This window comes from Pan paniscus, chromosome 5 (genome assembly GCF_029289425.2).
Source record: "Pan paniscus chromosome 5, NHGRI_mPanPan1-v2.0_pri, whole genome shotgun sequence".
NCBI classification, from domain to species: domain Eukaryota; kingdom Metazoa; phylum Chordata; class Mammalia; order Primates; family Hominidae; genus Pan; species Pan paniscus.
Genome location: NC_073254.2, coordinates 85,450,242 through 85,462,374, shown reverse-complemented (window position 1 = coordinate 85,462,374; position 12,133 = coordinate 85,450,242). Strand labels below are relative to the sequence as shown.

The window sequence follows — 12,133 nt, the reverse complement described above, 5'->3', positions numbered from 1 at the left end:
ATATTAAGTTACAATCTCATTATATTGGCCATTGTTTCAACATATGTGCTGTTACCAGAAGGACAGTTTCTCAACACTGAAAGTATAGTGCTCGAGCTGATGCCTTAGTAACACTTTCAGCCATTCAGTTAATAGTTTTTAAAAACTGATCCTAGGCTATTTCACATGGCACAACCAGTGAATCCAATAGTCGTGAGCCTGTTGAACCAACTCCTTTGCCATAAAATGAGCTTCTTAATTTCAGACAATGTTGTATGGATTATCATGTTGATGGATGTGTTACTTTGTAACCCTTAACTAAAGCTGTTTAGGGAGGTCCCATGTGTGGAAAATCAAACCCATATCTACACAGTTTATCATGTCTACTATGGATGAATGACTTTCATTTCGTGTCAATGCATTTGATTGTAATAGGTGTATGCCCGGTCTCCCTGAGTAACAGTGTGATAGCAAAGACAGCGTCCAATTATACTGGCAAGTCAGACATAGACTAGTGGAAATAACTAGATCAGTTTGGATGAGAAGGCATCTGTATTATTGGGCCTGTGCATAACCTTTTGTGCCACCATGACATTTATGACTTTTCTGTGCTAACACTGGGGTGACCTGAAGAGAAACTGGATGACTTTTGAAAGGTATGTCATCTGTTCTGTTGAAAGGTGTGATCAATTTAGTGCTCAGAGATCTATCCTCTGAAAGGATTTCTGTTCTCCATCATGCTACTGGGCTGTCCTGTGTAGGCCTATAATGAAGAAGATGTGCAGTTTTGAATAGTGCTACCATAAACCAACCCATACGTGAGTCATACCCCAGTATATTTCTCTACCATTAATTAGTCATAAGGAAACTCCTTTTGTGAATATAGTGTGAGTTAGGGAGGTGATATAGGTGTCTGTAATTTAAAATGCTTTCTAGAGTTACTTGGGGTTAACCAGAATATACTACTCCTAGGCCACAAGAGGTTGTTGCTGAGATTGACTAACCTTCATGTACCTAAGGACATGCACCTCATTGAAAGTCATTCTGTCCCATGGACTGACACTTAGTTTTTACTATGGTCCAGTAACAGACATGGAAATTTTTAAGTGATGAGAAGGAGAAAATTGCTTAACCTTTCTCCAGAAACCTAGGGACTCATCCCTTTGGGCTACCCAAAACTCCACACACTCCTGTTCCAACACCGATTCCTATAGCTTTATAAAATATACTGAATTATTTGGGTTGAGTTTTAGAGAAGCTTATACTGCCACCTGGACTTTATGCAGTGCCCTCTCGTTATTTCGATTCCACTCAAGATTAGCAGTCTTTTTTACATTTAATTTTATTTTTTGAGACAGAGTCTTGCTCTGTCGCCCAGGCTGGAGTGCAGTGGCGCGATCTGGGCTCACTGCAAGCTCCGCCTTCCGAGTTCACGCCATTCTCCTGCCTCAGCCTTCTGAGTAGCTGGGACTACAGGCGCCCGACACCACGCCCAGGTAATTTTTTGTATTTTTTAGTAGAGACGGGGTTTCACCGTGTTAGCCAGGATGGTCTCAATCTCCTGACCTCATGATTCACCCGCCTCGGCCTCCCAAAGCGCAGGGATTACAGGCGTGAGCCAAGCAGCCTTTTGAATAAACTAAAAAAGACAGGTTGGAGCAGTGTTTCCAAATGTTTGCTAGCTACAGATCTAAAGAGACTTATCAAGTGCTGTGCATTATGCTTGGTGATGAGAGATGAGAAGAGTGATGGCATCTTTTAAGAGAAAAGAAATATTCTAAGATATTTCGGACCAAAGGACCTTCTCAAAATTTTACTTACAATTGATCTCTGAATCTTTGTGTTCTACACCTGCCGTGGTTTGATTTTTTCTGTAAATATCATGTATTGAAAACTTAATTCCCCAAATCATATGTCAATGGGAATCAGATTTGATGCCATTGGAAGATAACTAGGATTAGATAAGGTCAATAGAATGAGGCCCATAACGGGACAGGTGGTTTTGTAAGAAGAGGAAGAAAAGCCCTAACTGACATGCTATTGCTCTCTCACCATGTGATACCCTTCACTAAGTTATGACACGGCTCTCACCAGATATGCCTCCCTGACCTTGGACTTCTCAGCCTCTAGGAACCAGACCAAAATAACTTATTTTCTTTATAAATCACCCAGTCTCAGGGTAATTTGTAATTATAGCAAAAGAAAATGGACTAAAACACTCCAGACTCACTGCCATGTATGTAATTACTAGAACATTTAAGACATTTCTTATGTTATTAGTAGTCTAATTAAGAGAATATAATTCATAAATGGGCAAGAGTGCTACTTTGTGAAATTCCAAAACAATCAAGACTTCTGAGCTACTCTGTTAGATAAAGTAGGAGCACTCATTGCCATGAGGCAAGACTGGAAAGATATACTGTTGTCCATTTCATCTAAAAGTAAACTGCTTTAGATACTTCCTGTTTATGGATATGGAAAACAAAAGAGTCAGTGATTAGTTACTTCATGTCAAATGCCATACTCTGTGTTGCTGATCTCCACTAACAATACCTTTGTTAGATTAATTTCTTTGAGAAACAAACAATAAGACAGGATTAATCAAAGATTTTATTAGAGAGATGCCTGTGAGAGTAATTGATGGTGGGCGAGGGGAATCAGAAAGGCTGGGAAGGCTAGCAGATCATGAGTTAAGTTGAATTTTCCGGTTAGAATGGATGGCCAGGCACTTGGAAGTGACTTGATTGGAAAATCAGTGTTGAGGAGGTCTGGTAAGAGGTGTGTATAATAGACCTTTATGAATGGGCAAATAATGTGAAAATATTTGTTTTCACTCAGATGCTTGGTAAACAGTGACCTCTGCAGAGGATGATTACAATAATCAAGTTGATAGGATGACTTTTTCTGTGGATACCAGTCATGATTCCCCAGTTTTTTCAGTGACTTCTCAGTGGTTTCATTGAGCCCTATCTTCAAATGCTTTCAACATATGACTTTAAAATGGGTTTAGAAACCACCATGGCACATGTATACCTATGTAACAAACCTGCATGTTCAGCACATGTATCCCAGAACTTAAAGTAAAATTGAAAAAAAAACAAAAACAAAAAAAGCAAAAAAAGAATCAGTTTAGAAAAAGTGGCCATGGTGGCAAGGATGGAAATTATGCATGGGCCCAGCAACGTGGACTTCCAGTCACCATGGTTGACCTGGCTAAAGCCATCGCTCAGTGCTCAATTTGCCAGCAGCAACGATAAACACTGAGGCCCTCACATGACACTCAAAGGTGATCAGCCAGCTTTCTGATGGCAAGTTAATAACATGAGACACTTCTGTCATAAAAGAGGCAGCATTTTGTTCTTGCTATATTAGATACTTTGGATATGGATTTGTATTCCCTACATGCAATCCTTCTGCTAGAACTACCATTCATGGGCTTACAGAATACATTTCTATCATCATGGTATTTCACACAACATTGATTCTAAGGAATTCACTTCATGGCAAATGAAGTGTGGCAGTGAAACCACACTCATAGATTTCACCAGTGTTTCCATGTCTTCCCATCAACCTGAAGTAAGTGGTTAGATAAAACAGTGAAATTCTGTTTTGAAGAGCTGGTTACAGTACCAGCTAGGTGGCAACATCTTGAAGGGCTGGGAAAATGTTCTCTAGAAGGCTGTATATCCTTCATGTATATGATTCACGGTCCAACATTTAGAGAGTGGAAATGAAAGTGGTACCACTCACTGTTACTCCTACTGACCCAGTAGCAAAATGCTTACTTCCTGTTTCTGTGACCTTGTGCTCTGCTGACCTAAATCCGTTAGTTCCAAAAAGGAGAATGCTTCCACCAGGAGACACAACAATTATTCCATTGAAATGAAAGTTAAGACTGCCATATGGCCACTTTGGACTCCTCATGCCTCTGAATAAACAGACAAAGAAGAGAGTTACTGTGCAGGCCAGGGTGATTAATTCTGACTGCTATAGGAAAATTGGACTTCTGGCCAGGTGCGGTGGCTCAAGCCTGTAATCCCAGCACTTTGGGAGGCCAAGGTGGGCGGATCACCTGAGGTTGGGAGTTCGAGACCAGCCTGGCCAACATGGTGAAACCCCGTCTCTACTAAAAATACAAAAATTAGCAGGGCGTGGTGTTGTGTGTCTGTAATCCCAGTTACTCAGGAGGCTGAGGCAGAAGAATCACTTGAACCCAGGAGGTGGAGTTTGCAGTGAGCTGGGATCGTGCCATTTCACTCTAGACTAGGCGACAAGAGTGAGACTCTGTCTCAAAAAAAAAAAAAAAAGTTGGACTTTTATTCCACGTTGGCTGTAAGGAAAAGTATGTCTGGAATATATCCTTGAGAAACACTAACTCAGCAAACCATCCGTATGGAGAACTTGTTCTCTCATAACGTAGACTACCCCTGATGTAGCTATATAATTTCCACCCACCTGCCATCTAGCAGTATATAAACATTTAAACTTTTTTTTTTTTAAAAAGTTATTTTTAATAAAATTGGGCATATTTAGGGTATACAACACAATTTTTTATAGACATATACATAGTGAAATGATTACTTTACATTAGACATCTAGACTTATTCATCCTACATAGCTGCAACTTTGTGCTCTTTGCCCAAAATTTCCCCATTTTCCCACCTCCTCATTCTTCATAACAACTGTTTGCTCTCTGCTTCTAAGAGATGTACTGTTTTAGATTCCACATATAAGTGAGATCATGCACTATTTTTCTCTCTGTGTCTGGCTTATTTCACTTAGCATAATGTCCTCCGGATTTACCTATGTTGTTTCAAATGGCAGGATTTCTTTGTTTTTTCAGGCTAAATAGTACGCCATTCTGTCTGTCTCTCTGTGTTTGTGTGTGTGTATCACAATTTATTTTTTTAACTGTCACATAAGTGTTTTTATAATTTACAGTATGATGTTTTGAGGTATATATATGTTGTGGAATGGTAAAATGTAGGTAATTAAAGAATACATTACCCCATAATGCATTTATAAAATGTTACTAATAAAAATCATAGACATTTCAAAAAATGATATATAACAGGACTGCTCTTGGGGTTTGCATGTCATATGACAACAAGTGTTTTTTTAATTGTTAATCTATGTATTTGAAGATTCTATTTACATGTAATTGTACATATAATTCTCACAAAATAATCAGATATTAAATTAAAAATTGAAACTATTTGAACACAAAAATGTAATATCCTACATTTAACTTTATTTTCATGTTTTGTTGTGTTCTGGTAATTATAATTAAATGTTACACTAAATTGTTCATAGAGGATCAAGGAAAAGGTTAAAAGGCAGAATTAGCCATAAAATGTGAAAAGTTCAGTTATTATAAAAATGTTCAGATGCATTAGATTTTATAGCACAGCTGCACAAAAGGTATCAAAAATGTGAGAATATAAGGGAAGATCAAATTAAATCAAATACATATTCAATAACTTTCAAAGATTAAACTATATAATATGCAAAATACATAATAAAAATTAGCATATAATTTGGAAGCAAAATTGCATTGAAATTCTTAAAGTATTTATGCTTGTATGTGTTTTGATACAAAAATATGCATACATATTTCAAAACTTAAGAACACTAACACCCCAGCCTGGATGACAGATCAAGACTCTCTCAAAAACAAACAACCCATCTCCACCCCACTCCACACACAGACTTAAGGACGATCCACACAAAATACTTTCACTATTATTTTTAATGTGCAGGCAGTGTCTCACTTCATTACCCAGGCTGATCTTGAGCCACTGTTTTCAAGTGATCCTCTGGCCTCAGCCTCCCAAAGTGCTGGGATTACAGGCATGAACCACTGTGCTGGCCCACTAATTTCTCATTTAATTTACAGCTATAAAAACTATGTTATACTATTACAGAGGAATATATAATTCATTTCAGAGATCAGAATATATAGAATCTTATTTTCAATTTACCAGAATAATTACTCTATATACCTTAGATAAATAATTCAAGTAGAATGAAATCTAAAGCTTATGTAATAGATTTACATCAGAGTATTTTTTTAGAAATACTAAATATTTTTGCAAGTGCTGAGGAAAGTATAACATGTCACCATGATTTGATAGAATTGTTATAAATGTTAAAAGTGATTTTTTGTAAGAAGAGACCCACAGGAAATTTGAAGGTAAAATTCCTCAAACTCTGAACAATAAAATTATTTATGAGCAAAAATGAATTAAATTATCATTTATTCACTTACATTGTTGACTATTAATCAAATAAAATATTTTTAAAACATCCGTTATATACCAAGAACCCTACGAGACACTGAGAATATTTTGATGAGTAGGAGATATTAGAATCTCTGCCCTTCATAATTTGAGGACCCTTAACACGGAGTGGCATTAATAAAAAAATTACATTTAAAATCTTCTGTAACTCTGCTAAGTGTGATAAAACAAGATTAGAAGAAATGAATACTTTAAATATAGCCAATCAAACAAATTACTTTCTTCCAAAATAATGAGACCTAATTCCATAAGAAACCTTATTCAAATTGTCAAAATTTTCTTACTGTAGATTTTTTGATATGAACTGTCAGGTATGTTCGGCTATGTAAGTTAGACTAAGATATGGGATAGAGGGGTTTTTTAACAAAACCTGATTATTGGATTTCTTCACGCATATACTATTTCATTAAAGTAATAAATTTACTAACTTTCTATTTGGAAGGTCTGAGTTCTCAAAAATACTTTTATGATTTATATAATTTAGTCCTCACATGATTTTTTGAGATAAGAACAAGCATTACCTTCTTTTCACTGATGGGGAAACTGTGTTCAGTAATTTATTCAGTGTAAGAAAGGTAGAAAGCAAACACACCCAGATTTCTTCCCCCAGGGATTTTGACTCCAGAGCCTCTGTACTTAAGTACTGCAGTGATTTGATACAACACGTATATATGTTGAGCAGATGGTCATTCTCTGTCATGATTTCTACATCTCTAAAACAAAAGTTTTACTCAGCGTCTAATTATGTGAGAATAAAAATTGATAAGATAAGCCTGAACAAACTATATTTTTATCTTAATTGCAGCAAATGCATCCATATAAACTTGTTCAGAATGATAGAAATTGTAATAATTTTTTGGTGTCAGCCTTGCAAACAGCAAATTGGAACATGTGAGCCTAGTCCATCAGCAGTCATAATTTCATATTTGTCCTCAAATTTAGGATTTTGAGAAGATGATTGTTACTCTTAATTTTTAATTGCCTCTCCAATTGCAAAGAAATATGCAATCAAGCACTAAAATTGGACTACCCTTCGTCCAATGAAATTCTCACTCTGTAAAATCCATGATTTATGTTGTTAATAAAAAAGAAGGTAGAAGAAACATTGCAGACAAAGACACTGGTCTTGCTTAGAGACCCTGTAAATAGGGTAGACATAACAGTAACTCACAATTATCAGTCAATCCTTATTCTAGTCTATTCCTGATATATACATATATGTATATATGTATACATTATATTCCTCTGATATATGTATATACATATATACACACATATATATACATATCAGGAATAGACTGTTATATAAATGATATATATGTGTATATATAATTGTACCTCTGCAATAACACATATTGTGTAACATTTTTACTTCTCATGTTTCCATATTCTGCACTATATTATGAAAACTTGGACATTATAACTTCAAATTTCCTTAGTGTCCAGCACAAGGCCTACTTCCCAAGAGGGCTCATTACATCTTGAAGAAAATTAGCCAGTTCAACATATGTCTTGTTATCTTAGCAATATCCTTGTTACACTCATTAAAAATAAACACATTTTTAAATGTCTAGAACTATAAATTTTGTGGAAATCAAATTGAGTTTCTTTTTATCATATATAAATTATTTCTGTATCTTATCTGATATCAAAAAGTACAGTGGCCAAATTCAGAAGTATTGGCCCCGTATGCTTTCTGAGTTTTCAAATGATAATGGAATTCTTTTGCAAGTACACATTTTCTATATAACACAATTATTTTATTTTGGATAGCCAGAGGGGGTGATGTGTATCAAGTACTACTGAAATACATGAAATATGTTGTACATATTTGAAAAGTTAATCTAATATGCATAGTAAACTTAAAGGGTGAATCTATAAAGAGTAAAATTAATCTATAAAGAGTGAAAATCCATACATGGTTTAGAAAAGTATTGATTCCTAGGCAACATGGTGAAACCTCATCTCTACAAAAAAAAAAAAATACAAAAATTAGCCAAGTGTGATGGCATGTGCCTGTAATCCTAGCTAGTCAGGAGGTTGAGGTGGGAGGATCACCTAAGCCGTGGGAGGTTGAGGCTGCAGTGAACTGTGAGCACTCCACTACACTCCAGCCTGGGTGACAGAGCAGGACCTTATCTCAAAAAAAAAAAAAAAAAAAAAAAAAATATATATATATATATATAGTTACTACAGTTTTTGCAAGTGTTCTCAGTCACCTGGCCAAGAATATTATAACAATGAATGCAGACTAATAGAGACCGTAACAATTAATTGTGTAATTTCATAAAAAATATCTTATTCACTCATTAATTCAATTATTAATTTAGTATTCTATTATTAATTTATATTAACCTTTATAGATTAATATACATATATTTATTAGTTATCTAGTATTTGGTATGCCTTTGTTTACTAATTTAGATGTTAAAAATAATGTTTAAGGTAAAATCATAACTCTTAAATATCAATACATGATAAAAGTTTAATTTAACTCATGAATTGAAGAGGAAACTAGCACAATGTTCAAACTCATTTAAAGTTTAATTTGCCACCACCACCGCCACACACACACACACACACACACACAAACACACACAGAGGCAACAATGTATATTGAATTGAATGTACAAATAGATGCAAAATTGATAAATATCCACAATCCAATAATCAATTGTATCTCCATTGGACACAAATTGCATGTCAACGACCAAGCATTATTAGCATTATTAATAGTATGCTACAATTTACCGAATTGTAAAACAACTCAAACACAATGAAAGAGAGGGATATCCCAGAAGGATGTGCTTGATAGAACACACAAGAATCATTTTTCTTCATTTCAAAGAATTTCACAATTTGTTTTTCTGACATGGGCATTACACATTTATATGGTTTGGCTATGTCCCCACCTAAATCTCACCTTGAATTGTAGCTCCCATAATTTCCACGTGTCATGGGAGAGACCTGGTGGGAGGTAATTGAATCATGGGGGCGGGTCTTTCTCATGCTGTTCTCATGATAGTAAGTCTCCCAGATCTGATGTTGTATAAAGGCGAGTGCAAGACCTGATTTTGCTACACCTTTGCCTTCTGCCATGATTGTGAGGCCTCCCCAGCCCTGCAGAACTGTGAGTCCATTAAACCTCTTTCCTTTATAAATTACCGAGTCTTGGGTATGTCTTTATTAGCAGTGTGAGAACCGACTAATACACACATATTGCTATATTTATAGCAATGAACAAGAAAAGACAATAGCTTTTGCCCTCATGGGGTTTATATTCTAATTTTAAGATGATACCACAATTTTGCATGACCTAAAGAAAATAAATAAAATAAATCTTACCTTCTTGATTAGATAATGTGTTCACTAAATATAGAACATACATATTTCAAAATGTCTATTTCCTTCTTTAATGTTCATGGAATCCTGTGACACTTTAATATATTATTGAACATTTACCTTGTGTTTGCCAACTTGTTGTACTAGTGAAATACAAATACAAAAACTGAGATGTATTGCCTGCCCTTTTTGGAGAAGAGATGAAGGTGGAAAGTTGGAGGTGAAAACCATAATTTTTATAAGATATGGGTAATGCTCCAGATTTTTCATAATATGTTTGTTAATTTTATAGAAGTAAAATTTTTCTTTCAATTTAGTCTACTCTAGGACAGTAATTAAGGACTCAGGCACTGATAACAGAATGCTTGGATATAAGTTTGGATTCTGCCAAATACCAGCTGTAAGACGTTGGGAACATTACTTTTCTGAGACTCAGTTTCTTCATTTATCAAATAGAGGTAATAATGTTACCTCTTAAAGCTGTTGTGAGATTTAGATAATGTATATATGTTAAGCTTGTTAAAGGAAGAGTGTCTATTAAGAATCATGTTGTTAATTATTTTTATTATCCTTAGCTTTTTGTTTATTTTTTCTATCTAAACATCAAGATTGTTGAGTGCAGGAACCACTTCCAAATCACTGGAAACTCTTACACATAGAACGTGTTTGGAGTTGAATTTTTACTATCCTGCCTCAAACTTACACGTGCAAACTTGTATATTCTTGAATTTTTTTATTCCCTTTAATGATTAATATCTGTAATTCGCAACAATGGTAATAATCTGTCATTGGTGTCATGTATGCCTGTACTTACCTTTACTTGGTTGAAATAATTAAACTGTAATTTCATACTACTATTCTTAAATGTTAATTTCCAAATGTAAATTTTATTTATTTTACTTTAAAATGTTAGTTTTATTTAGCACAGATAAGTTGATAAAAAGCCCAAAATGACTTGCCTAAACATAGACCTAATGAGGATGTAATTACAGCATCATTTTAAAATAGTTTATTTACCCGTAACCTCACTTTACATAATACATAAGTATTGCTTCAACTGTAATTTTATTAGCTTGGATGTAAAGGCAGATTAATTCATTGTTAAAGATTTTTGAGTGATGAATTCAGGTAGAGTAAGAAGATTGATTTTAGTTATTCAAAGAAACTGGTTTAAGGTTTGGGCTTTTGTTTTCTTTCTTTTTTTTTTTTTTTTGAAAAAAACAGATTCCAAAATACTTTTGTTACAGACAATTATTTTTATTTAAAAAATGGGACAGAAAATAAGCTATTAAAATATGAGGTATAAAATATATCCTAGGTTTATAATGGAAAATAAAATAATATAATATCCTTAGATTTACAGCCCTTCCACACGCAGTAGTTGCTTTGGTATAAATCCAATTTCCATGTTCCAAGAGCAGGTATATTTTTCATTAATATCATGTTATAGCTAAGGAAACTGAGGCTAAGAATTATTTGCAAATGGATAAATAAGTTCATGTAATAGACATTGAGAGCACTATAAATAATAGAGCTATTATCCACATAGTATTTTTTATTATCATTTTAAAGGAAAAATAACAACATCATACAGTGTTATAGTTGAAAAGTGTGTGTTAACTTGAAACTCTTTTGTTCCCAGTAAGAGATTGTATTCTCTGACTAGGAAGTGTCAGAATCTAGAGTAGAATCTAATTTGTTTTCTCATAAACTCTTCTTCCTTTTGCATTGTATTCTCTTTGAGAAAAATTTTTTGAGGACAATTTTTAGAGAATTTTGGAGAAAAGAGGAGTTAGTAATACCAGGCATCCTTGTGCCTTTGTACATCCTCATGTAAAATGGATGTAAATATTTGTACTAATTTCAAAGACTGTAGATTAAAAGAATAAAACATACAAAACACTTATCATTGGGCCTGATGCAGATTAAGCCCTTAATAAAATTGTAACTCTTGCCCTGACATCTTTAAGAAATTATCTCACTCTATACTGAAATATCTATTTGTCTATTTCCCTATATTTTCTCCTGAAACATAAACTACCATTCATGCTTCTACTATGTCTTGTCAGTCCTAATCCTAAACAAGACTTCTGAAAGTTGTTTACATGTCATAATTTCTCCTTTCATTATTAAATTCACATTTGTAGGGACTTTAAACCTATCATCATTAAAAGTACCTAAATAGCTGTGAGGATTAGCAGTGGTCTTTGTCTAGCCACAGGCCTAAATGCTTAGAAGTAGACAGATTTCCATGAGAAATATTGGCTTTCACATATAGAACATGCAAGTATATAAATAAAAGATTTATTCATATACATGGGCAGGGAACTAATTTGTCACATTATACAAAAATTAACTGAAAACCTGCTATGTGCCAGAATTATTTTAATATATATGTTCTCTTTTAATGGTTTCAGCATCCTTATGCTTTATACCTTTCTTATTTCTTTCCTTCCTTCTTTTCTTTTTCATTCATTTTCTTCCCTTATTTAGCTATACTATAAATATTTTTC

At 34.2% G+C, this 12,133-nt stretch overlaps 1 protein-coding gene across 40 annotated transcripts in view; it reads left to right on the top strand.

Moving 5' to 3' along the window:
• Window positions 1–12,133, top strand: part of LOC129397991 (protein eyes shut homolog) — a 565,331-nt gene that overhangs the window by 310,365 nt on the left and 242,833 nt on the right. For 11 of the 40 annotated variants that reach the window (XM_063605348.1, XM_063605349.1, XM_063605353.1 and 8 more), the window contains one exon: window positions 9,938–10,078. The exons of the other annotated variants lie outside the window; for them this stretch is intronic. The gene's annotated coding sequence lies outside the window, so the exon portion shown is untranslated. The remainder of the gene's footprint in view (window positions 1–9,937; window positions 10,079–12,133) is intronic. 40 annotated transcript variants of the gene reach the window in all.